The sequence below is a fragment of the Astatotilapia calliptera genome, chromosome 15 (assembly GCF_964374335.1).
Source record: "Astatotilapia calliptera chromosome 15, fAstCal68.1, whole genome shotgun sequence".
Lineage (NCBI taxonomy): Eukaryota > Metazoa > Chordata > Actinopteri > Cichliformes > Cichlidae > Astatotilapia > Astatotilapia calliptera.
Genome location: NC_137436.1, coordinates 37,596,323 through 37,622,464, shown reverse-complemented (window position 1 = coordinate 37,622,464; position 26,142 = coordinate 37,596,323).

Sequence of the window (26,142 nt, the reverse complement as noted above, 5' to 3'; positions counted from 1 at the left end):
TCTGTTTAGCACAGTTTTATGAACTCTCCAAAGCAACTCAGCCAGTTATTAAGTGCAGTGTTGAGTGGCTTTTACATGTTTATGTACATTTCCAGTTTGATCATTAGTCCCTTGGCACAGGCTATACGGGAGTATCATTAAAATTGCTGGGTAATGTGGCCGGGCTTTACTTGACATTAAATGCTATATACAGTAAGTTGCGCACAAGTCTGTTGCTTTGATGGAGGCCACTAATGGCTTTGAGTGAGGCCCAGTGAAGTCAAAACATTCCTGAACATGATGGTATTCTATTACACCGATAATTATTTATTTTAACCCCTTGTGCAACACATACATTGCGCTTGTTCATGGTATCTGTGATATAAAGTCTGTAGCATTGTTTGTGTGGTTGCAGTATTTTTGAAATGCATAAATACAAGCTTGTTATGGCTTATCATTTGCATCCGTTTTTCAGTGTTGCTGCAGGTTAATCAAGATAATGAATAACACAGGAGGAAGTGGTCAAATGTTATTAATACATGTAATAATGGAGACTCTGTTAGTTATATAACAACTAAAATTATTCTAATAGCTGTTTTGTAACGCTAGCAGAGTTTAAATATGAAGAATTGACTGTAGATCGTTAAGTTTGGATAAGTTGTGTGAATCCACAAACAGCAGTAACCTCAGACCAGATCAGCTGATCACAGCCTGTATACTAAGAAAACCTACTGGAGCTCTCAATGGAAAATATTGTGTGTTATGATTCTTTCCCCTACATTGAGCCATTATAACTGGTTTTAGGGTTCCACCTGCTGAATCCCACTTTAACCCCTGTCTGTACACATTTTACTCTTTAGAGGCAAAGTCACCCTCTACAATGTAGGCAACAGAAAATAGAGATCTTTTTTATTTTCCTTCTTTTTTTTCTGGTTCAAGCTGAGTACAATTAGAATAAAAAAACAGACTAAAGTTTGTGTTCCATCTACTGATATTATTGTATTATTATGTTAAAAAAGCACAACGTCCAGTAAGCTTTGCACAAAAATAGAACTGGATGCAGAGGAGAAAACAGGGTTTCAGTATTGGAGCTAAGTTAACGGCTCAGAGGAGGAGATACACTGCAAATTTCTTGTAGTTTAACAAGATTTATTGTCTTAAATTTAGCCAGATTATCTTGTCCATCTTGTTTTGAACATTAGAAGCTAGTTTCCAGTCTCATGTGTTAGATGATTAGACTTGTTTCAAGTATGTATTACTTTTTTTCTTATTCAGCCTGTAAATCTAAAAATGAACCATTTTACATTTATTTCAAGCAAAAGTAGCTTTTACACACACACACACACACACACACACACACACACACACACACACACACACACACACACACACACACACACACACACATATATATATATATATATATATATATATATATATATATATATATATATATATATATATATATATATATATATATATATATATATATACATACAGTGGGGCAAAAAAGTATTTAGTCAGCCACTGATGTGCAAGTTCCCCCACTTAAAATGATGACAGAGGTCAGTAATTTGCACCAGAGGTACACTTCAACTGTGAGAGACAGAATGTGAAAAAAAAATCCATGAATCCACATGGTAGGATTTGTAAAGAATTTATTCGTAAATCAGGGTGGAAAATAAGTATTTGGTCACCTCAAACAAGGAAAATCTCTGGCTCTCACAGACCTGTAACGTCTTCTGTAAGAAGCTTTTCTGTCCCCCACTCGTTACCTGTATGAATTGCACCTGTTTGAACTCATCATCTGTATAAAAGACACCTGTCCACAGCCTCAAACAGTCAGACTCCAAACTCCGCCATGGCCAAGACCAAAGAGCTTTCGAAGGACACCAGGAAAAGTATTGTAGACCTGCACCAGACTGGGAAGAGTGAATCTACAATAGGCAGGCAGCTTGGTGTGAAAAAATCAACTGTGGGAGCAATCATCAGAAAATGGAAGACATACAAGACCACTGATAATCTCCCTCGATCTGGGGCTCCACGCAAGATCTCATCCCGTGGGGTCAAAATGATCATGAGAACGGTGAGCAAAGATCCCAGAACCACACGGGGGGACCTGGTGAATGACCTGCAGAGAGCTGGGACCAAAGTAACAAAGGTCACCATCAGTAACACACTACAACGGCAGGGAATCAAATCCCGCAGTGCCAGACGTGTTCTGCTGCTGAAGCCAGTGCATGTCCAGGCCCGTCTGAAGTTTGCCAGAGAGCACATGGATGATACAGCAGAGGATTGGGAGAATGTCATGTGGTCAGATGAAACCAAAGTAGAACTTTTTGGTATAAACTCAACTCGTCGTGTTTGGAGGAAGAAGAATACTGAGTTGCATCCCAAGAACACCATACCTACTGTGAAGCATGGGGGTGGAAACATCATGCTATGGGGCTGTTTTCCTGCCAAGGGGACAGGACGACTGATCCGTGTTAAGGACAGAATGAATGGGGCCATGTATCGTGAGATTTTGAGCCAAAACCTCCTTCCATCAGTGAGAACTTTGAAGATGAAACGAGGCTGGGTCTTCCAACATGACAATGATCCAAAACACACCGCCCGGGCAACAAAGGAGTGGCTCCGTAAGAAGCATTTGAAAGTCCTGGAGTGGCCTAGCCAGTCTCCAGACCTCAACCCCATAGAAAATCTGTGGCGGGAGTTGAAAGTCTGTGTTGCTCGGCGACAGCCCCAAAACATCACTGCTCTCGAGAAGATCTGCATGGAGGAATGGGCCAAAATACCAGCTACTGTGTGTGCAAACCTGGTAAAGACCTATAGTAAACGTTTGACCTCTGTTATTGCCAACAAAGGTTATGTAACAAAGTATTGAGTTGTATTTTTGTTATTGACCAAATACTTATTTTCCACCCTAATTTACGAATAAATTCTTTACAAATCCTACCATGTGGATTCATGGATTTTTTTTTCACATTCTGTCTCTCACAGTTGAAGTGTACCTCTGGTGCAAATTACTGACCTCTGTCATCATTTTAAGTGGAGGAACTTGCACAATCGGTGGCTGACTAAATACTTTTTTGCCCCACTGTATATATATACGCGTGTGTGTTTGTGTGTGTGTGTTCCAGCAATTATCACTGGGAATTTACCTAACACTGGAATCCTGCACTCTCATTGGTGGTCACATGAATATTAAACTGCTACCTGGAATGTGGAAAGGATTTTATTGTTGAATTATCTTTGCAGTACACTGCACAGACAGTTTGGATTCCTCTATCAGCTGATGGTGACACTGGCCAGGGTGAGTGGTGATGGTTAATAAACCTGGACCACCCTCTACACCACTTACTGGACAGATAGTGGAGCACTTTGTCAAACATCTGTTCCATCTCCACTGCCACAAGGACAGATACAGAAAGTTGTTTTGTATTACATTTAGATTTTCATTTACTCACATATCGAGCTCCTTCCTTTTTGGAATTAAAAATTATATATTTCTGAGCTCTTATCTTTTGTAACATTTCATTTATTTTATTTCGCTAGTTTTTATGTTTTAGCTGCCATGAAACTGTAATTTCCCAGCTTAAAACCTACAAAACTGTTTTCCCGTTATGATTAAGGGGAATATGGCTACCAAATTCAGAGACAATGCCACACCATATTTATAATGTGCAGTACAGTTGTTGGGGTTTCACGTCAGAGACAGATACTCTCATGCACACTTTCTTTCTGTGGTAACACAAGCGGTATCATTTTTCTGGAATATACCACAAAAGAGTTTTTCTTTGTACTTACCCATGTGTCAAAATGATCTAACTACAAAAGTTCAGTACTTTCATAATCACTGCAAGTTGATTTTGTAGTGCAATACTTGAATTGTTGGCAGAAAAAACCAAACTGGCTATCAGTGCCAACTTTTCTCATTAGACTGTAGCTTGGACACTAATCCAAGAAAAAATTAACAGGACACTATGTTATGTATTATGTTTATCACTCACAATTCAAGAGATATTATGTGTGATTCAGAGAAAGAAGTAAGAGTCAAAAAAACGCACTCTGCATTAAAACTTGTATCAGTGATAGTATGAATGTTGCCAGTTGGAGCATCTCCATGCTGAGCTCATTAACCACAAGCTATCAGAGTTCATGTGACTGAGCATGTCTCAATTTGAAATAAAGATTTACTCTTTCGAGAAGTAACAAATAGGTTTAGCTGTCAAATTAACCTCCAGAGCCTCAACTTATTTGTTTTTGCGTCACTGTGAGCAACGTGCCCGCATACGGTCCTTTTAACCAGGCTCTAAAATGAAACTACAGTGGTTGTTTTTTTTTCTTCTGTTTACCAACCTAAAAATGCCTAAAAGGAGATGTGGGCATCAGCGGGACGCGGGAAGGAGGCGAAAGTAAAAGCTTGAGATAGCTGTCGATGCAGGCGTGGTAATTTGTCAAAAGAAAAATTTGATCTCCGAATGATTCTGTGACAGCGCCGTGTGCCGTGTTGGCAGTGCCACAGACATACTACAGGTTGCTTTGACACTGACAGGCCTAGCTGTCTAGGCCTAGATGACAGTACATCACAGGGTGTCCAGTACTCTAGCGGTGTGCAGCAATGATGACACACAGTCTGATGACAGAAAGAGAGAGCTTGTTCCTGGCGCAGCTCTAATTGGCTAAATGAGGATCATTTTCAGGACTGTCCAGGGCAGTTTTGGGTCATTTCAAAGGAGAAAAATGGAGCAATTTGCTTTGGAAATGGAGGGAATAGTAAGACAAGGGAAGTATTTAAGCAATACAGGATACCACCTGTAAGTCATTAGATGATGGAAATGTAATACCATACCATGGTATTGTACCTGGAATTACTGTAAATGAAAGTGATATTTGACCATCCCAGCTTCCTTACACGAAAGCCAAAATATACTTTGTAACTGAATTTAGTTTGCTTTAACACCAGCAGCTTTTACTGTATCTCAGACTCTCATTGTTCCATGCAATGCTTTTACAATCAGATTCAAAAAAAAAAAAAAACAGACCAAAAAAAGCAGTTACGTAGTCGTTCCTACCATGGGAATGAAAAGCAAACAAGCCCTAATTCCAAGTTAAGGTGCTAGACTTGAAATCGGTCTTTGATGTTTAATTAAACTATAAAAGGATGCTAGCGGTTAAGATCATCATTATAAAATACAAAAAACTGCCACAATGCAAGTTCAAACTTATTACCTCTGAACCACATCTACCACACAAAGAAACTCCTCTTCCGAAAAGCCTACAGCAGTATTCAAAACAAAGAGCAAAACTGCCAGTCAACTTCCATTCTAGAAACCTTACCCCAGTGCTTGGAATGTGTGGTGCCACTGGCAGATGTCCAAAAGACAGAGCTGAATGGAATCAGGCACAAATGAGCGTGTAAAGGAGAGATCAATTCTGAAAAACAAGAAATTTATCTTACAAGCACGTTCTGCAAGGGGTTTGAAGGAGTAGATTGCTGTCTTCAGCCTCCTTGAAGTTAAAAACATTGTCCAGACTTTCTCATTCCAGTGTTCTCTTTATGCCCATGAGGGCTGACTCCATTCACTTTGATCCACTCAGCAGATTCTATCCCATTTTCCATCGATTTCCCCAACCAAACGCCCTCCAATTTCACCTCCCAAAGAAGAGCAAATTAAAGGCTCGACACATGATGTTAGAGTTCAGGTTGAAGCGGTGAAGAAAGAGTGTCACAAGCGGAGACCTCACTGCTACAGTTTTGTTCTCTGTACAAATGAGTTAGTTGGACAAGTTATGGTAATAGAATCAAAGCTTTGCCTCTGATAATTATAAGCCTGCTTGCCATTAATAATAACGAGCAGGGTGCTAAACCTTCAGAATTTCAGGACTGAACTGCCTTAATGTTAACCACAAGAAAATGTTATTTCAGTGTGGTATCTTTTTTTCTCCACCAATAATATCTCTGTCCCATTTGCTACATAATTTAATTTCCTTCCGCGCCCTGTCAAGAGCTCTTGACTCATTTCCCAGTCTCAAGTAAAATCATATCCTTTCAATTTTGCAGCTGCCTTATAAGTTTAACGGTCAGGACGGTTTACTAGTAAAACAAATAAATTTCCAGCTAATGATGGTGGGTTTATTGTTTGCTTGTTTTTTTTTCCTGCCATGTGTAACAACCCATGCAAGCATTCAGGAAACACCATAACGGTCTGCTTTAAGAAATCAAGAAAAGAGTATGCAGTTGGTTTAGTGGTGAAACAAATACACAGGGGTAAAAAAAACTACCATATTTTTCACACCTATTTCATTTCACTTCTACTTCTGTTTACAGCAGAACTAATTTATCAGGGTTTGGAAATGATCTTAGTTTCTGTTGAAGTAGACCCTTTTACAATGTTTTTGTTTTTTTTATATATATATATATATATATATATATATATGTGTGTGTGTGTGTGTGTGTGTGTGTGTGTGTGTGTGTGTGTGTGTGTGTGTGTGTGTGTAAAAGCTACTTTTGCTTGAAATAAATGTAAAATGGTTCATTTTTAGATTTACAGGCTGAATAAGAAAAAAAGTAATACATACTTGAAACAAGTCTAATCATCTAACACATGAGACTGGAAACTAGCTTCTAATGTTCAAAACAAGATGGACAAGATAATCTGGCTAAATTTAAGACAATAAAAAAAAAAGACCCTTTTACAATGTTAAACATATACTAAAAAGCGCCACAGTGTGCGGAGCTCTGCTCCATGTAAAGGTGACTACACCAGGGTGCATTTGACATGCAGCTGAAGTTTGCTTACTTCAAAACGTTGGGGGTTGGGGGCACCATGGCACAGAAAGTCTTAGCAAAATAACGCAGAGCATGGCCTCAGATGTTTTACTGATCGCCAATTCTGAGCACTGCATTACATGGATGCAACATGCATAATCTGGGTAACATGTAAAAATCACTCATGTAAAAAAAATCATATTCAGTGTCATAAAAGAGCCATATTAAAACAATCACATGCACAAATCTCTGCTGAACTGATCTAATCTATATTACTCATTTTCTCAATCGTTGTCATTAAGGTAACGCTACAGCATGAATAATTTACACATATCCTGAATGTATAAAGCTGTTGCTCTTTTGTTTTGCTTCTCTGTGAATACATTAATACATTAGTGCACTGCAGAATTATTATAATTAGCAACGCAGTTATAAGTTAATCACTCTGTAATTTGCAGACCGTAATCCCAGTGTGATCCAAAACAGCATTCCCTGTTCCTTCTCTCTGCAGCTGTAACACTTGGAAATACCAGAAGTCACCTGGCTTTGCTAACACTCAGACACCGACTGACAGAATTTTAAACTATCGATAGCGATCACAGAGGCTGTGCGATTCTTCGGGCCACGACAACAATTTAATCATCTTAATCAGGGTTAAAGTCACGTGGTACATTACAAAACAAACTGATAATGTTTGTGTCCAAACAAAACCTTTAACCTACTGCTGTTTTATACTTCACTTTGAATTTTGTCAACTATACAAATTTCCCAAATTTGTTGAGAAACTGCCTGGAGGGCACGTCCTAATCAGGCAAATAAGAAAATCGATTTATATGTTTTATAACTGAGTTTTGAGATTTACCGAACAAAACATATTTGAACCATCATTTATCAGCTCTAAATAAAAGATCTCCATTCTCGTACTTCCCCACACGGTGTGCTCATGCTTGTCTTATCATCCTATCTATGCAAGAGACTCCGGGCATGTTAGGACTGGTTGGACCAACCTCTCTTAAACTCTGTGGGGGACAAAGTGCATTTCTTTTTTAGTAGGAGATGGTACAAAACTGTGTGTGGCCAGTTACTCTGAGATAAGCACTCTCTTGTGTTACTGGAATGCTTTTTTGTTTTTTTTTTCTTCTTTTTCCAGTTAATATGTAAAAATGTTATTTTGCAAGAATAGAGGAATGACTTTGCTCAATTGATTTGATGTGTTTATAGTATTTTTAAAATATATATATATATATATATATAATACTAACAATATGAGAGATCATTACTGAAATACCCCATGATGTCATTCTTCACCCCTACTGACATATCATTTTTAACAATGAGGTTCATTCCCATCATTAAAAAAACAGAGAGAAGTTAAATTTAATCAGTGAGTCATGACCTGTCTTGTTTTTTGTTGGGGTTTTTTTGTACCTGTACATGAGAAAGGCAGTTTTTGAATGGCGATGTATCTGGTTTGGCTAGTTATAGACACACCCTCTACAGCGTGTTCTCTCTAGTCCCTTGTTGGCTATCCTTTTTGTGGTGTAAATATTTACTAATTACTTACCCACTTGTGTATACTTTGCGTCTAACATATTATTTTATCTCCTATGAAGATGTAGATTGATGGATAGAGCGATAGATATTTTATGGATCCCACAAGGGAAATTATTGTGTTACAGTAGCATTATATGGAAGAAAAATGGCCATAGTGCCATAGTGAGGGCCTTATACTAAGAGGTAGTAGAAAAACAAAGAAAATAAATGTAAAAATGAAGTTAGTTAAAGAAGAGTAAAAACTAAAGCTATAAAGATATATATGTATATATAGTTTTTAGTGTTAGTTTGGTTAAAAAAAAGCTTGCCTAATGAGTCTTTGATGGACCTGTTTATTATGCAGCTGGCTCACAGTCTGCAACACTGTGAGTCACATCCTCTCAGACAGTTAAGTGTTTTTCTTGTAATACCTGTACTGATTTGACATATTCAATCCATACAATCATACTTTAAAAATGACCAAAACTAACGTAAAACTGAGTGTTTTCGAATAATAAAAATGAAATCGAAACAACAAAACTGGATAAAAAACAACAGTCAAAAAATGAAGTAAATAGAGATTACAAAACTATAAACATTACTGTACATAATTCATGCTTAGAAGCAGGCAGTCAGTAATGGACTATATGGACTTTTCATCCCTACATGTCAGACTCAGATGATGAGTTTGTCTTCTGTTTTCACTACTGTGTGTGTGTGTGTGTGTGTGTGTGTGTGTGTGTGTGTGTGTGTGTGTGTGTGTGTGTGTGTGTGTGTGTGTGTCGTTGGTATTAAGGAGGTTGTGGGAATTTTCTGGGCAACTCTGGGATGTGCAGGAATAAAATACATGATGTGGTTCTCTGCTGATGATATCTTAATCTCTCATCTCCTCTTTGTTTCTGCTACTCGTCATACTTCCTGTTAGCATTCACCGGCACGTCATCCATCTGTGTTTGCGTGGTGTGAGGGCATACTTATGTATGTGGTGTTTGTCAGGGCTTGCATTATCTTGAGTCAGTGGGATTGTGAGAGCAAAAACTAAAAAAATAAATAAAAATGCATTATTCTCAAACTCACCGCAAGCTAGATTTTGGCCACTTTTTTTATGGTCACACCATCATAGCCACAACTATCTATCAATGCATCTGTCTTTAAATAGACGGTCATGTAAAAATGAGGCACCAGCGGGGGTGAGAGTCTGCATTCACGTCTGGGGAGTTAACTGTCTGAACTGCACTTCCACAGAATCAAAAACAACACCAGATAAGTGATAACACAGGAACACTTAACTGTTGCAATAGAAAGCATTATCATTCATCTATGCCTGAGGGTGGTGAACTTATGGCGTACAGGTAATGTATGAGGTAGAGTGTAGTGCTTTACCTGACCACCCCCCTCCCAGCCTGGAGGATGACTACTTTAATGGCCTCACTGAAACAGGGGCTAACAAAAAGATTAGCTATACACATGTCAGGGATGATTGAAGTGGTAATATACTATTCTGTCCATTAGCGTGGTGTTTTTGCTCTTAACGGAACTAGGGGTGGTGTTTTAGCTTGTCAGTGCCTTCAGCCCTGCTATGTTGCCTGAATGAATTGGTGTTGGGGGATTGGTGGATCTGTGGAGTTAAAAATACACAAGGGGATGATTATGTGTTTAGTTAGGGGGTGAATCTCGTCCATCTTTGCCTCTGACGTATGGTATTGAAGGAGAAGAGGACAGGATGCTACAAACACTGCTGAAACATCTCGTGTGTATTGGTTCTCCGCCCTTTTCAGTGGTCATCCATTTCCCTTGTGTCAAACTAAGTTAAGATGACTCCCAGGCCATGTTGACCTACAGAGGTGCTCACCCTCAGACAGACACACACATTCACAACAGCCACAAATCTCTGAATAAACACAATAAAACAGTCCCACCCTCTGTTGTCTTTCTTATCTTATCTTGAATTTTAACCCTGACGTCCTCTTCCATCACGCACACACACACACACTTGAAAAGGCCTCAGGGTGGCCCCTGAATCTCTGTCTTCCTCTCATTAACCTTTGGTCGCGCTACAATTTTCTTATTCCTTTCCCCTTTCCTTTTATGAAGCTTTCTCTTTTTATGACAACAAAGTGTCGCCATACAAGGATGGCAGCACGGACCTCGTCACACACCGTTGCAATAAATATCAGTGAGATGTGAGATGAGTATCACAGCCTACCTACAGTAATCTATTAGTGGCAATTTTCCTAGATGAGGCCCATTCGCAGTGTTCTCAGCTTGACTTGTTGCCTATTTAAAATCATCCCTCTGTTAAATGGAATTAAAGGCCTCGGTGCCAGAAGAACTTTTTGGCATGGCTTCGGAGTGAAGTCGAACGAGACATTTTGTGTCATTTTCCACCGCTCTGACTGCATAATGGCCAATGCCAGCCCTGCCCTCAGCCTGTTATAGCTGATGTATCACACCTTGGGGTGCGTCGGTGAATATATGAACTACCGAGCACAGATGGTTCAACGCTTGGCCGCCTTGAGTAAATAGGTAGCACAGGTCTTGGGAGGTGATTTTCGTATTGCCCGTGAGTCCAAATTTATGACAAACAAAACAGAAGGTATTATCATGTATCACAACCCTCCAGGTAGCTAGAGGCCAATAATGAATTGTGTGGCATGACTGGTGACACATTTAGCCCTCGGTCTGCTCATATGGAGATGGCTTCATCACTCAGTACCAGTTTCAAAAGTAGTGGGAATGACTGATTGCATTTCTTCTCTGGTTCAGTGCACATCTGGCAACTTGTACACTTGTGGGTTGGTTGTAGCCTTTGACTGAATATTTCAGATGTCTAGAGTGGGATGAGGAGATGGATTGTGCTGAAATATAATTGAAAGTGTAAAAATCTTCTGGACTATTTCTTGGTCCAGTCCTTGTACTTTTTTCTGGATTATGAGAGCATAAGTAAAATCATTTTCACATGAATTGCAGCCATGAACTTTTCTCGCTATTACCTGTTGAGGACAAAATCATCCAAATCAATTAGAATTGGACAAATTGGACATTAAACAGTCTTAAAGCTGCCAACTCCTTATTACAAAGTCCATTTGATGTGTGAATGATCTGGAGAGCTGCCTAGCAAGTGAGTGTCATGAGTTCAGCCTCCTGCACAGGCAGCACCCTTGCGAGAATCACTCAGAGTCCCAGCTGCTGTTGCAATGATATTCATAACAATGTATGAGACACCAACTAGATCTTGTTGCGTGAGAAAGGATAAATGTCCAACCCAGATCCTCTAGACACTGTATTTGTTGCTTTATATATACATATACTCAATATGTATGTCCTTGTCTTTATAGCTGATCTTGAGCAAGACCATTTCCCTTGGCAACTATTGACAGCTGTTTCCAATGGGTATTTCCAAGGAAAGCCTATGAAACATTGAAAAATAGCCAAGGGCGCCCACCATACAAAAGCATAATGAAAGATGGTGTCTGGTATTCTCAGACAGTTTCTTATATTTGCTTGCGTTTCCAGTCAGCCAAGCTAGACAGGAGTGTAAGGCTATCTAGTGGAATGTAATGATCTCTACACCTCCGTAGAACAAAGACTTTTATCTCTCTGTGCCTTCTGCCATTTCCTTTACCCCCAGGCTCCTTGGACACGAAGATGAGAGGAGCGTAAATCACTGCCTCAGTATCTCTTCTCCTTTTTCTTTCTTTCTTTCCTTCCTTCCTTCCTTCCTTCCTTCCTTCCTTCTTACGGTAGCATCACATATAGTCTGATGCTACAGGGAGAATGTGTCTTGTGCAATAGCAAGAAATCTCACGCTCCTAATTCGCTTTCTTTATATCACCCCTCCCTTCTTCTTTTTCTCCCCCTGCATGGCAAAACAATGCTATTTTTTATATTTCTTCCAAGCGTGTCCTCTCACTGTCTTTAATACATGTGGGGTTTTTTTTGTCTCAGTTTTCTTCCTGCTTCGCCTCCTTCCTGCTTACTCCTCAGGGTAAGGGTTTAATTGGAGCTTTTTAATAGTGATTGTGGTGGACGGAGAAGGTGATGGTGGTAGCTGGTGGGGTTGAACCATGTAGGCTGCCCTGCTGCTGGGCTGTCTGTTGAAGTGTGGCCAGCTAGACATAAATCTGCACTGTGTGTTTGTTTGGAAGACCAGCAATTAGGACCCCCCTGCATTACAGAGAAGAAGGATCATATCAGCTGCAGTTCCTTGACGTTGTATGTGCAGACAGGAAAGGGGAGAAAAAACATAAAAGGAGATGGCAAGTGATGGGAGAGTGAGTGCAGGGAATAAATGAGAAGGAGGAGCTGGAGGCAGAAGATTTTCAAAACAGAATGAATAGAACAATAAATAGAATTTATTTTTTGAATTTAAGCATTAGAGGCATACAAACAAGGATTTACTGAATGACTGAATAAAGACTACTACACGACTCCATGAACACTCAATAACTGAAAGAGAAAAACCTTTTTTTACTCATCTTACACTGCATCACTGCAACAAAGCACTTGTTTTGTCTAAACCTTCAAGTAAGAAAAGAATAGCATTGTTTTGCTGTCACAAAAACAGCTGTTCTAAATCTGATTCTTGTCTTTCTTTCTAGAGCAAAATTTCATGACTGTGCATGACTGGTTGAGGTTGAGGCCACAACCGCAGTGTGATGTCATTGCCATTTGGCGTCATTTACAGTAGATACCTCTGTATTTCGTGCACTTACTCATACAGACCACTGCATGACATAGAGGCACTGGTTAAACTAATAAGCTAGTCAGATAAATAAATGTCCTGTACCGGACTTTGCTTCAACCGCAGTCATTTCATCCATACCCTTCCATCTGTTTAATTTTCCTAAAGTTCTAATGAGTGACCGAACTGCAAGCTTCACAAGTCATTCCAGAGAGATATAGTGCCACCACTTGTGCGTGTGCCGTATAGGAGTGATTACTGGCCACATTTTGTTTCATCCTCTTTCCATCACACTCTGTCTCACCGTCCTGCCTTTCATTCTACATCCATTAGCATGTTCATTACTGTGTAATGATAGCAGCGCCACAGTGATTGGCATGACCCCTATCAAATGAACTGCTCTGTATTACATTTAAAGATGCTGACCAGAGGTAATGACTGTAAGGATAGAGAAGCTTTGCTGCGTGACGCTTGAGAAACTATGTTCTGTTCCATTGGAATGTCAATATTATTCACTAAAAATACAGAAATCTCAGTATTTATGGACTGTGAAGAGTGATCCTTGAACTCGTGTTCTCTGCTCACAAAGGTTAAGAGAATAAGACGGGAAAGCGCAGTGCTTTACAAGAGAAAATCATTCACACAGCAGTGCTTTAGAATTTAATCAAATACAAGTACTCCGTTTAGTGGAATAGAAGCTATTTGCTTAATATTTGAGCTGGAATTTGCAGTAAAGTTGGTAAACAGACATCACAGGTGGCTTTTATTTTCTTCATACTTCACTACATCAGTGAACAGCATTTAACACAGAGTAAGCATGGATTTCACACTCTCATGCAGTAAGATTACACACAGAAAATGGAAACATCTCACAACACGCAGACGTTCAGGAACTTCCCAACTTTAGGATAAATAAAGTACATCTAATCTTACCTTATTTGTTACCTCTTAATGGGAGTGTCTCTGGAGCAACGTCTGGAAATGTTGCAACTGTTACAGCATTCTAGGTAGTAAGTAGCTCCATTTGCTAAGGAGACATTTTTCCTCACTTTGACCATTTATCACTCTGCAACACATTTAGAATTGTAACAAGAACATGTTTCATTTGCTCCATTACCTTATGGTTGGGTTTTCGTACTGGCTGCCCTATACTACCAATCATCTGCAGTTATCTTTCTTGAAATAGCTTTTAATCTTTTGCACTTTATTACAATAATAAGATGAGATGAGATATTAATTACCTTTTGAACCAAAAAAGGGAAAAAAATGAACCTAAACCATGTCTTTTTTAAAACGAAGAATTCTTTAAACAGTGAGCTATCACATTTATGATTTGTCTTAAGACGATCTGGGTCTTGATCTGACCTTTTATTTTCTGATTTTTGGTGGAACATCTGGTTTTGGCAATGTGATTTTTTACTCACTCAGTGCTTATACAAGTATTCGTGTTTCAGCCTTGACTCTGTCCGTGTGGGTACGTTTGTTATGTCTGCATGCGGGTTTCGAGTTATGACTCACTGACCTTTATCATTTTTCTGGCATTGGTCTGTACAGGAAAACTCAAATTTATTTCTTCAACAAAAAAAACCCAGGAGCTCCCCTGTGGGTTACTGCTAAAGTTGACCATCACACCTCAGTATGCCATCACAGTAATCACGCATTCATGTCCTATTAATAATACTGCAGTCATATTCTATTGAATAGTATGGGGCTGCTGAAAGTGCAAGGGTGACCTCGGTCTAAAGTTGGAAGTAGGAAGTTGGGTAGGAACAGGCAATTTTTACTTGGCTTCTCAATTAAGAGAAAATTTGTGCTCTACACACAAACATTGGACATTTCCTTCCTTCCTTATGCATACACGCTTGCATCATGTCATGCACGCTGCAGAACACAAATGCTCTTTCATTCTCATCCATGAACTCCCATTTCAAACTCCTGACTGGGTTCTGAGATCCAGATTTGATTTTCTCCTGAAAGGTCTCCTTTGTTTGACTATGTTTGCCTATTAAGTAGAGCGCATACAGTTTGTGACTGTGTTTAAACCTGAACATAAGATGCTGCAGTGAGTTCTCCCATATTGGATTACTAACGCTAACCTTCTTAACTGTTGGGACTGATGCTGTTCAAGCTGTCACTCCTGACTTGTAAACACAGTAAAAAGACTTTACATTAACAGCGAAAACTCTGGGATGTGATCGTCTAGATTATTAACACTGATCAGACGAAAAACATCAAACACTATCACGGTGCCTTTTTCCAACTAAAACATAAAGTTTGACATTTAGTAGGGTAGATCTTTTAATCAGCTAAAAAGCCTGAAACTCCAGCTTATCACGTGTTAAAGTGCACAGAGTCAGGCATGAATAACAAGTGGAAAGCAAGGACAGCCATAACAAACCTGTGTGGCAGGCCTGAAGTAAAGATGTAATGGTGCCAAAGATAACGCTCTGCTCAATCATGACTGAATTTCTGCCCTACTGGTGAGGAAAAAATTTTGAATTTCTTTTGTTTAAAAATAAATAAATATTTAGAAATTTAGATATGGCCCTCTTGAGGATTGAAACTGAGCTGGAACGAGCTTGAATTGTATTTATGTAGAGCTGACCTGCAAAGGAGGATGCAATGCTAATTGATGTTAACTTAATTTAGTCTCACTCCCATTGGCCCCACACAACAGAGGCTTGCGATGGCTGGTCACGTTTTTTTCTTTCCCCAGAAGTAAACATCTGCTAAGGCCTCTGTGACTCATAGCGCACCATCTGTCCCTTTTTTGTGTCTCTTACTCTCTCTGGCCCTGTTATCTCCTTCCATCGTCTGCAATTATGTGAGTGGCAGCTTTTAGTCAAGAAGTGACTGAAAGATGATGCGATTTCTTTCATGGACACGTAAAGATACAGTAAATATAAATAGTGACAAAAAGTGAACTTCTCAGCACTATAATGTGCACCCTTAGTAGGAACAGTTATCGTGTATATGACCTCGGTCTGGGTTATGCCCTTGCCAGAGGGCCATGTATCTTGAATGCAACAGTGCAAGGACAAAGGCCTCTTCTCTGAGTGAAACCGGAGCTCTCCAAGGAAGCATCTGGCAACCTGGACACTGGATGAGTCGGGTTGATGATCTGGAGATGAAAAATGCCAATAATGCAAGCCTTCTTCAGCTCCCTTGGCAGGAGTGAGCTAATTCGATACATACCTTCCTCTGTGTCTCTCTCTACCTCTCTTTTTGGCACTGTCGCTCTCCCTTTACCTGCCACTCTGTCTTCCCCACCTTCATTTGTTCATCACCCTCACCACAGGCTGGGAAAGGGGGGAGATGGGCCGACAGAGACACGATACGCTGTTTGTCAGCCAAGAGCGGATGTGCCAGGAAGAGCTCCGCTGTCAGACAAGGTGTCAAACAAAGAGTCATTTGGTCCAAGAGCTGCAAGACAAGTTGTTGGTCTGTCCACCCTTTGAGGTACCCCCCCACGATGGTGCTTCCCAGCACACTCTGTCTACTCCACCCCAACCCCTCCCCCATTTTTTTTTATAACAAAAGTTGCCGGAATACAAAAGAATCTCCTAACAAATTGCTTCCTAGTGTATTTCCCTTCCACCTTTCCCCCATCAGAGTTAAAAGGTGACAAGTCCAAAGAGCCACTGCGTCTGTGTGGGTGTGTGTATGCTAAAGGTGAAGCAGAGGGGACACACAGGGCAAACAAAACTAGATTTCCTCTAGGACCCAATCTCATCATCTTTTGTTGTCGCTGTCAGGCAGATGGTGCCGCCTGGTTCCTCATTTAACAGACACACATGTGCCCTAACAGGCATACGAGGATACACACTCTCGCCTGCTCAGTAAAAGACCATATATCATTTCATTACCCGTCGTCGGTTTTGTACAATAACATCCGCTGGGGTAATAACCACATGCTCTTCCAGAACATTTCATCAACCCGTAATGCTAGAAAACGTTGCCAGGTCTCGTCTTTTCTTGTAAAACTATCCCCGCATTTCCTCTTCAACACCGCTGCTGCCCTTCACTCAAACAACACCTGATACTTTTGATTAAATCAGAATCAGCTTCATACAAGCTAGTGATACCCGTGGTGGAAAGTGGCAATACATTTTTCTGAAGTCAGACCATAATGGGAACTATGTAAAGAAATGGAACGTAAATGAAAAATTCACACTCAGCTTGTAGCAGTTCTTCATTTATAAAAAACTTGGTATCTTAGTAGCCAAATGTGAATTTTATGCAGCAATTTAGGGTTCAGCTCATTTGTGTCAAGTCAAGAATGAAACAGAGAGCTGTGCAAAATGATTTGGAAAAATCGTAGCTGACATTTAAAGATGTGATAAATGATTTTTGATCACAAGGTAGCACAAAAAATATAAGTGCAACAGCCATGAGCAAGTTGTTGCTAAAGCTTCAACCTCTTCAGACTTTTGCTCTGCAAGGAAAATTTGTGCTAGAAACATCTATTCTGTTGATGCAACATCAAATGATCATATCCCCTTAAAAAAAAGACGATTTTAACCAGGAGTTAGCTATAAACATCCAATGTATGTTCTAAAACATTGCATTCATTAGCAGTTTTTCCTTATGGGTGTGAGTAAAATAACTTTTAAGGCTTGTTTTAGTCTATAATAACTCCCATAGGTGAAAAATTGCTCTCTTGATAGAGTTGTAGTTGTAGTTGTAATACACCATTTGGTTTTGGGCCTGTACTGTAAAATAGATTTAAAACATTTGCACCAAAAAAGGTAAAAAGAAAAAAAAAACAGAACCTCAAAGTGAAATGAATTCTCAGTAAAGATTGGTTCAAATGTAATCTTTACCGATGCCCCTTGTTCTTAAAGCCAAATCACTGATTCATACGGTTTACATATTGATGTTCAGTGTTCAGTGTGTCTAACCAGCTTGGTATTTACTTCCACCCTGACTTTCCTCTTATGTTGAAGGTCATTTTGATCCCTTCTTGCTTCAGAGTTGTAAAATACTCACAAGTCTTTATTTTTCTCTCTGAAATTCTTAGACACATTTAGGGAAATATGTTTTGAATGAGTTGATGTGTGGTTAAATGTGCTAGATTTGTATAAGAGCCATCTTTCATGAGCTTATATATTTACAAATAGGCAAAATAAAAATGTGTCTTATTTTTTATAACTCTTTTTACTCTGTTATAATGTTACCGTGATCTCTCCACAAGCCACATCAACATTTCCAATGAGAGAGTTCCAAAGGCTGAAACATGTTTTTGCAACCCTATAAGAAGAATCAATCTTCTGGACTGTGGCTTGAATGTCAGTTTGAAGTTAACTTTGTGGTTTTGAGAGTATTTTATCAGAGCTTGTTTATGACCAAAAATTAGTAACATAGTAGTAACTAAAACATTTCCAGCACTGGCTACATGCTGCGTTTAGTGCTTATCAGTGAGTGTTAGCATGCCAATCTAATATTCTAGGTTTATAGGATTTATGTTAATCCACAGAGTCTAAAAAGACATTAAGAATCTGTTTAAATGTTTATAAAGTAATTTTTATCAAAATTTTTTTTTACATAATATGAGAGGTAAGGCTAAATTTTGGTGTGCTTTTGATGGCATCTTCACACCTCCCTCTGTGCATCTGAGTGAGTTAGCACAGCATGCGCCTGTACATGAAAGTGCAGATCACTGTACCCTCACGTTCGTCTAATCCTGTATTACTTTCACACCCCATGTTCTGCAGTAACCGCCCGTTTTCCACCCCACACCAGCTTTGATAACAGAACTGTCACACGAGGAAGCAAATCTTCATCACTGTGACAAAGGAGCAGTTGTGACACATCAACACTGTACCAGGTCATCATGTCATAACTGTTTACAGATCCACCCATGCACAGCTGCCTCCTTAGTTTCTTGTCATCACTGCCCCTGGCCATACAGCTGCAAAACAATAGTAGCATTGGTGACTTCCTACTACCTGATTACCAACATCCTTTTCACATGCCGTCTATCCAACTTACAGTTGTGCTCGACTGTAAATTGAAATATAGCAAGAAGGATAGCCCTGCTTTGAATAGTTCAGTTAAAATTTTACTCATACTAATAACATGTCCCAAATTCTTTTTCTTTCTGGCTGGTGTCTTCAGGAGTCACCATGGCAGATCCTCTGCCTTCATCTTGTCCTAGGATCCTCGTTTCTTACACCAACCTTCACTACATCTATGAATACTCTCTGTGTTCTTCTCTTTTCCCCTTCCTGTTAGTTCTATATTCAGCATCCAACGCCTCTCTAACTTGGGATCCAAACTGCTCCACCTGAGCTGTCCCTCTGATGTACCGATTTTTAATGTTGTGTTTTTCTCCATAAAACCATAACATTGTAAACTCTGTCCGCAGCTCCGAATACATGCCCCAAATTTAAAAAATATGTAAATTTTCAAAGACCGGCATTGCAACGTCACACACTTATTTTATTGACTATCCGATTGTTAAGTGATGACGTGACGAATCCTACTTCCGGGCCTAAAGTAGTCTGCGTTTAATATGGCTTTTGTGTTGTTAACATGTTTAATGTTGTGTATTTTCTTCTATTTAATCTCAAAAAGCTCCTAAAACAGTCAGTGATCACTGTTGACCTCCCTCGGCTTTTATTACCGCTAATCATTTATTTAAGCTCAGTTTTTAAAACCTTAGGATGTAACTACAGCCCAGCCCATGCAGCAGTATAGGAATGACTAACCTCGTATTGTGGATGGATTATCTCCTGGCTGAAGTTTTGTCCTTTTACACATCCTGCCATGCGATTACATTTGTTCCTGACCACCGAGAACACTCACGTTAACTTTTATCGAGTGGAAAAAAAGTTAGCTTGTTTATATTATGCTAACATAGCTGTGTCGCTAGTGGTCACGTAGCACATCATTATATACCAGCTAGCCCAACTTCAGTAACCCTACAAACGTCACTGCTGTTTAGTTTTCTGTCTTCATTTATGCTGGAAGTGATAACAGAGCTGTACGTTTTAAGTTGTTTCCAAAACCCCGCAGTCAGGACATGCTATATTGTATTTAGATAGAAGCTAGCGAGCTAACTCCCTGCTAACTTCTAACTCTGTTAAATGTCATAATTTCCGTTTTCATGGATGCCTGGATGTTAAACTCAATTGTTACACCTGGTAGAGCAGAATGCTGATCATTTTATTAAAGATGAAAGACTTTAGACAGTTTTTCAACTCTCAGTAATGCCATAGTGATCGTTTGATATATGGACCTGCAGCGGAGTTTAGGTCCAGACACGGCTAGTGACGTCAGACTGAACAACCGGATAGCTACAGCTATAGTTGTAAAGCTAGCTTGAGTTCAGCATTTTGATTGCTACCATCATGTCTGAGTATCACACACAGTGTTAGCACCCAAAATGGCAACAGAGTCCAGAGGTGGGGCACCTTCCTGCACCCCACACTGGGGAGTGCTAGAACGATGTATACTCTGAGTTATAACTTGGTGTTTGTTAGTCATAATGGAAAATGATAAACACACTAGTCAAAGGAGCTTGCAAAGAAAAGCGTCTGGACTTCTTTAAGTTGCTTGAAGACGTTTCACCTCTCATCCAAGAAGCTTCTTCAGTCCTAAGGTCAAATGGTGGGGAGTCCCAGATTTAAACCTAGTGGGAGTATCCCCCCACAGAAGGACAAAGGACCCCCTGATGATCCTCTAATCGCCTGACCCGAGGTGTGAAACTGGGTGTGGGTCCCAATCAGCCAGGGTTTCGGATGAGTATCTCCCTCTGCGGGGGGATATAATTAATCGGGAAGAAATAAAAATAAAAGGAAAGAAAAAATCTTGTGTGGATTCTTGTTTTTTAATAAGTGTTAATAGGCAGTTCTTTATACATAAAACATTAGTGTCAACTATATCACCTTTCTTTTTTTCCCTTTGTTCCTGCCTTGGTGTGATGGACCGAGTTGAAAAACAGGAGGAGCCCAGGAGTTATTAGAAAAATATAGTTTCCATTTATTTAACCCCCAAAAATTATATTTACAAGACTAATAAATGTTGAGCTCATAAAAGAGGTCAAAGAAACAAAACTGAACTCAGGCACAGACTGCAACCTTAACAAACCAAATGACTGCCCAAACATACATAATTGACCTAAACATGAAATGACATACAAGGGTATATATAATGGCTGATCAGACCATTGTGACACATGAGGGGTAACAAACAAAACACAATCATAAATCACAAACGATGCAGTACAATCTAGTTTGTTAATAAACCAAACACTAAAGAAGAAAATCAAAAACCCCATTAAACCCTAAACTCAAATATTTAATTAAATACAAATACTTTGTTTTTAAAGTAAAGAAAACACACATTCCCCCTTCAGCAGGAAGTGGTGGTGTGGTCCAATTATCTTCCTTTGTATTTAATGGTTTCAAACCCTGGCTACCATCTTTTGTCCAGCAACTCCCAGGGATGATGGCAGGTAAGAAATAAAAAGACAAAGGTTAGTCAGAAAGCAAAGAAATGAATTAGTATGAATACATAAGTAAACTAAATGTGCGCACTTACAAATAGAACAAATGTATCCAAACCAATCAATAAAGTTATCGGAGACTGAAATGTATTACCATGTTCAAAATGAAGAATGAAAATACAAAAGTTACCGACTTTAGAGTGTGGCCACGGGTTTGGCCATCACACACCCCCCCCCACTTCTGGATCTTCCATCAGGCAGCGGGAGAGGTAATCAGCAATGGTGTTGTCTTTACCAGGGATATAGTGAACCTTAAACCGGTATGGCTGCATAGCCAGATACCACCTGGTGATTCTCCCATTAGTGTCTTTCATTCTCTCCAGCCACTGCAGGGCTTTGTGGTCAGTTTGAAGGATGAATTCTCTTCCCAGCAAATAATACTTGAAAGAGTCAAGTGCCCATTTAATGGCCAAGGCTTCCTTCTCAACCGTCGCGTAGCGGCTCTCCCTTGGTAGCAGCTTACGGCTGATGTAGGCGACAGGATGTCGATCCTCTGGTGGTCCCTGCAGAAGCACTGCTCCCAAACCCTTTTCAGAAGCATCAGTCTGCAGTGTAAAGTCTTTTGTAAAATCTGGTGAGTGCAGAACGGGGTCCTTACTCAGGGACTGGCGAAGGTCTTTGAAAGCTGCAACGGCTTCAGCTGTCCACCGAATCTTATTGGGACATCTTGAGCCAATCCTGTCCGTCAGTGGAGCTGCTCTAGCTGAGAAGTTGGGAATGAATCTGTTGTAGAACGCAGCCATGCCGAGGAAGGATCGCAGTTGTTTCCTGGTTTGTGGAAGAGGACATGATGCAATTGCATTAATTTTGTCAACCTGTGGTTGACACAGTGGAACCTGTGGTTCCCACTCCTGAAGACCTTCTATGACTCTGTTGTGGCTTCTGCTATCTTTTATGGTGTGGTCCACTGGGGCGGCAGCATCTCTGCTGGGGACAGGAAGAGACTGAACAGGGTGATCCGAAGGGCCAGCTCTGTTCTAGGATGCCCTCTGGACCCAGTGGAGGTGGTGAGTGACAGGAGAACGGCGGCTAAGCTGTCATCCCTGTTGGACAACATCTCCCACCCCATGCAGCAGACTGTGACAGCACTGAGCAGCTCCTTCAGTGGGAGACTGCGGCACCCACGGTGTGGGACAGAGAGATTTCGCAGGTCTTTCCTCCCCACTGCTGTCAGACTCCATAATAAAGACTTTAACTGATCAAGCACACACATCCATACATATGCAATAATACTAAGTGCAATAATCCTTTCTGTCATCGTTGTATTTTTACTCAGTTGTATATAGTATTTGTATTTGTATTCTATTTTTATCTTATTGTATATTTATTTTATTCTACTGTATATAGTATTTTATTTTATTCTATTCTGTACAGTTGTGTACTGTATTTATTCTTATTGTATTCTAATTTTTGCCTCATAACTTTTGCACTGTCCACTTCCTGCTGTGACAAAACAAATTTCCCACGTGTGGGACTAATAAAGGTTATCTTATCTTATCTTATCTTAATTGTCCCACCTCCAACAGTAAACCTGAGGTACTGGACTTCAGTCCTAGCAAGAGCACACTTTGCTGGATTGATGGTAAGCCCTGCGGAACACAGTCGATCCAGCACGATTCTTAGGTGATCCACATGCTCTTCCCAAGTTCCACTGAAAACAACAACATCATCAAGGTACGCACAGGTGAATGCTGAGAGCCCACAGAGTACCTTATCCATTAGCCTTTGAAATGTTGCTGGGGCCCCATGCAGACCAAATGGCAAGATTGTGAACTCGAACAATCCCCACGGAGTACGGAATGCTGTCAACTCTTGAGACTGTTTAGTGAGAGGTACTTGCCAGTATCCCTTGGAGAGATCAATGGTCGTTAGATATTTTGCCTTCCCCAAACGCTCAATGAGATCGTCAATGCGTGGCATCGGGTAAGAGTCAAATTTTGATATGGAATTGAGATACCTGAAGTCGATGCAAAAACGTATCGTGCTATCCTTTTTCGGAGCCAACACAACAGGGTTGCACCACTCGCTTGTTGAAGGTCGGATGATTCCAAGAGACAGCATGAGGTCCACCTCCTCCTTTAACTCCACCAGGAAGCGTTCTGGTATCCTGTAACTCATACGCTTCACAGCTGCATCAGGTTTTAAAACAATGTCATGCTCCACCAGACTCGTGCGACCTGGGTACTTTTGAAATATGTCTGAATTAATCAGAGGTGTTACCTGAGACTGTTGCTCACTGGTGAGATGGCTCAGGTCCAGGACAGAGACTGTTACTGAAGGAAAGTAGTCATTAACTTCTTCCTCCTCATCCACACTGTGAATAAACAAACCCTCTGTTTTATTCTCAGTGCGTGGAATCCATTCCTTAAGAAGGTTAACATGGAGCACTCTACTCCCTCGCTGGAGACCTGGTGTAGAAACTTTGTAGGTAGTAGGTCCAAGTTTCTTCTGTACTTCAAAAGGTCCCTGCCACTTTGCCAGCAACTTGCTGTCAGAAGTTGGCAATATTACCAAAACCTTCTGGCCAGGGACAAAACTCCTGTGGCGAGCTTTTTTATCAAACAAAGTCTTTTGTTGCCTCTGAACAGCTGCCATATGACTCTGAGCCAGTTCACTCATCTGCTGAAGCTTTTCTCTCATATGAATAACATATGAAATAACATTGACCGATTCCTCTTTACCTTGCTCTCCCTCCCATGAGTCCTTTAGCAGGGTCAATGGGCCTCTCACCTCATGGCCATACAGAAGCTCAAATGGGGAGAAGCCAGTGGAGGCTTGAGGAACTTCCCTGTAGGCAAAAAGGAGGTATGGCAGCCACTGGTCCCAATCAGACCCTGTATCATTGACAAACTTTCGGAGCATTTGTTTGAGAGTTTGGTTGAAGCGCTCCGTCAGTCCATCTGTCTGTGGGTGATAAGGGGTTGTCCGCACACTCCTGATGCCTAACAGCTTATAGACCTCTTTCAACAGTGTGGACATAAAATTAGTGCCCTGGTCAGTTAAAATCTCCTGTGGGAATCCAACCCTTGAGAACAGTTGAATCAATGAGGAAGCTACAGTTTTTGCTTTAACAGTTTTTAATGGAAAGACTTCAGGATACCTCGTAGCATAGTCTGTAATGACTAGCATAAAGCGATTTCCAGATTTACTTTTTTCTACAGGACCAACTACGTCCATGCCAAGACGCTGAAATGGTATACCAATGATTGGGAGAGGTTGGAGTGGTGCTTTGGTGGGGACTCTAATCGAAGTCTTCTGACATTGAGGAAAACTCCTGCAAAACATAGCAACATCTGAGCGCAAGCCAGGCCAGAAAAAGTATCGCTTGATGCGAGCGGTGGTTTTATGCTTCCCCAGGTGGCCAGCCCAGGGAATGGAGTGCCCCAAAGTAAGCACTGTTTCACGGGCTACTTTAGGGACCACTAACTGTTTAACCTGGCCGTGCTGGTGGTATAAAATGCCATCTTGCAGAATGTACAGCTCTTTATTTATGTCAGATTCAACAGAGTCCTTTTCCTTAGCCCTCAGCAACATGGCAGACAAAGTTGGATCAGCCTGCTGCATTTGTCTAATGTTCGTAGGTACTGAAAAACCTAAAGGCATATCTGGAGCAGCCTGAACTGATGTCTTTCCAACAGTGTGTTGAAATTTTTCACGTCTTCTTTGACTGCGTGGCTTCCGAGACTTCCTGGGATCTGTCTCTAGTTCAGCCTCAAAGAAGGGTAAAGCACTGAGGGTTGTATAATGCTCATCCTGATTTTTAGTTTGAGCCCTTGTTATAGCAACATTGCACTCTTGCACTTCTCTCAACAAATCATAGATGACTGGCAGATCCTGCCCAAGAACTACAGGATAGGGCAGATTATCAGCTACACCAACCTTTAACAGATAGGGTGTCCCCTGCACTTCAATAAACAGATCAGCAGTAGGGTATGGTCTTTCATCACCATGTATACAGCAAACTGATATGGTTTCAGAGGGGCATGTGTAGCCTTTTGACACATATTTCCTGTGTACCAGAGTCTGTGTGCTGCCAGTGTCTATTAAAGCATTAATTTCTTGTCCATTAATCTTAACTGTGGTGATTTTATTTGACTGCTTTCTCTCAGATTTAATATCCACATTCTGGTGAGGCACAAAACACATCTGAGATAATTTGCTTTGATTATTAGGACACATGGGCTTAGTGTGACCTTCCTGTCCACAAAGGTAGCACACTGGTGGCCTTTTACCTGGCTTCGAGGTATTCAGAGGCTGCTTTTCCCTTGTAAAGGGCTTACCCACACCCGTCGCTGACCTCTGAGGATGCTGAGGGGGTTGCGACCGACGTGAATCTCTGGCAGCCTTCCATGCACTGTTGCTCCATGGCTGACTCTTACTTCGGGCAGCTACAAACACATCAGCCAGGATGGCGGCCTCTACAGCAGATTTTGGATTATGCTCCTTAATCCACACCTGAAGCTCAGGACACGGCATTCTTAAAAACTGCTCCAAGATAATAATTTCACCAACTTCTTTTATAGTTCTGTTCTTAGGCTGAATCCATTTCTCATAAAGTTCTTTCAGTCTTGCATACAGTTCCTTGGGACTCTCATCAAAAACTTCAAGACAGCGAAATCTTTGCCTGTATGTTTCTGGGTTTATATCATATTTTTGCAAAATGGC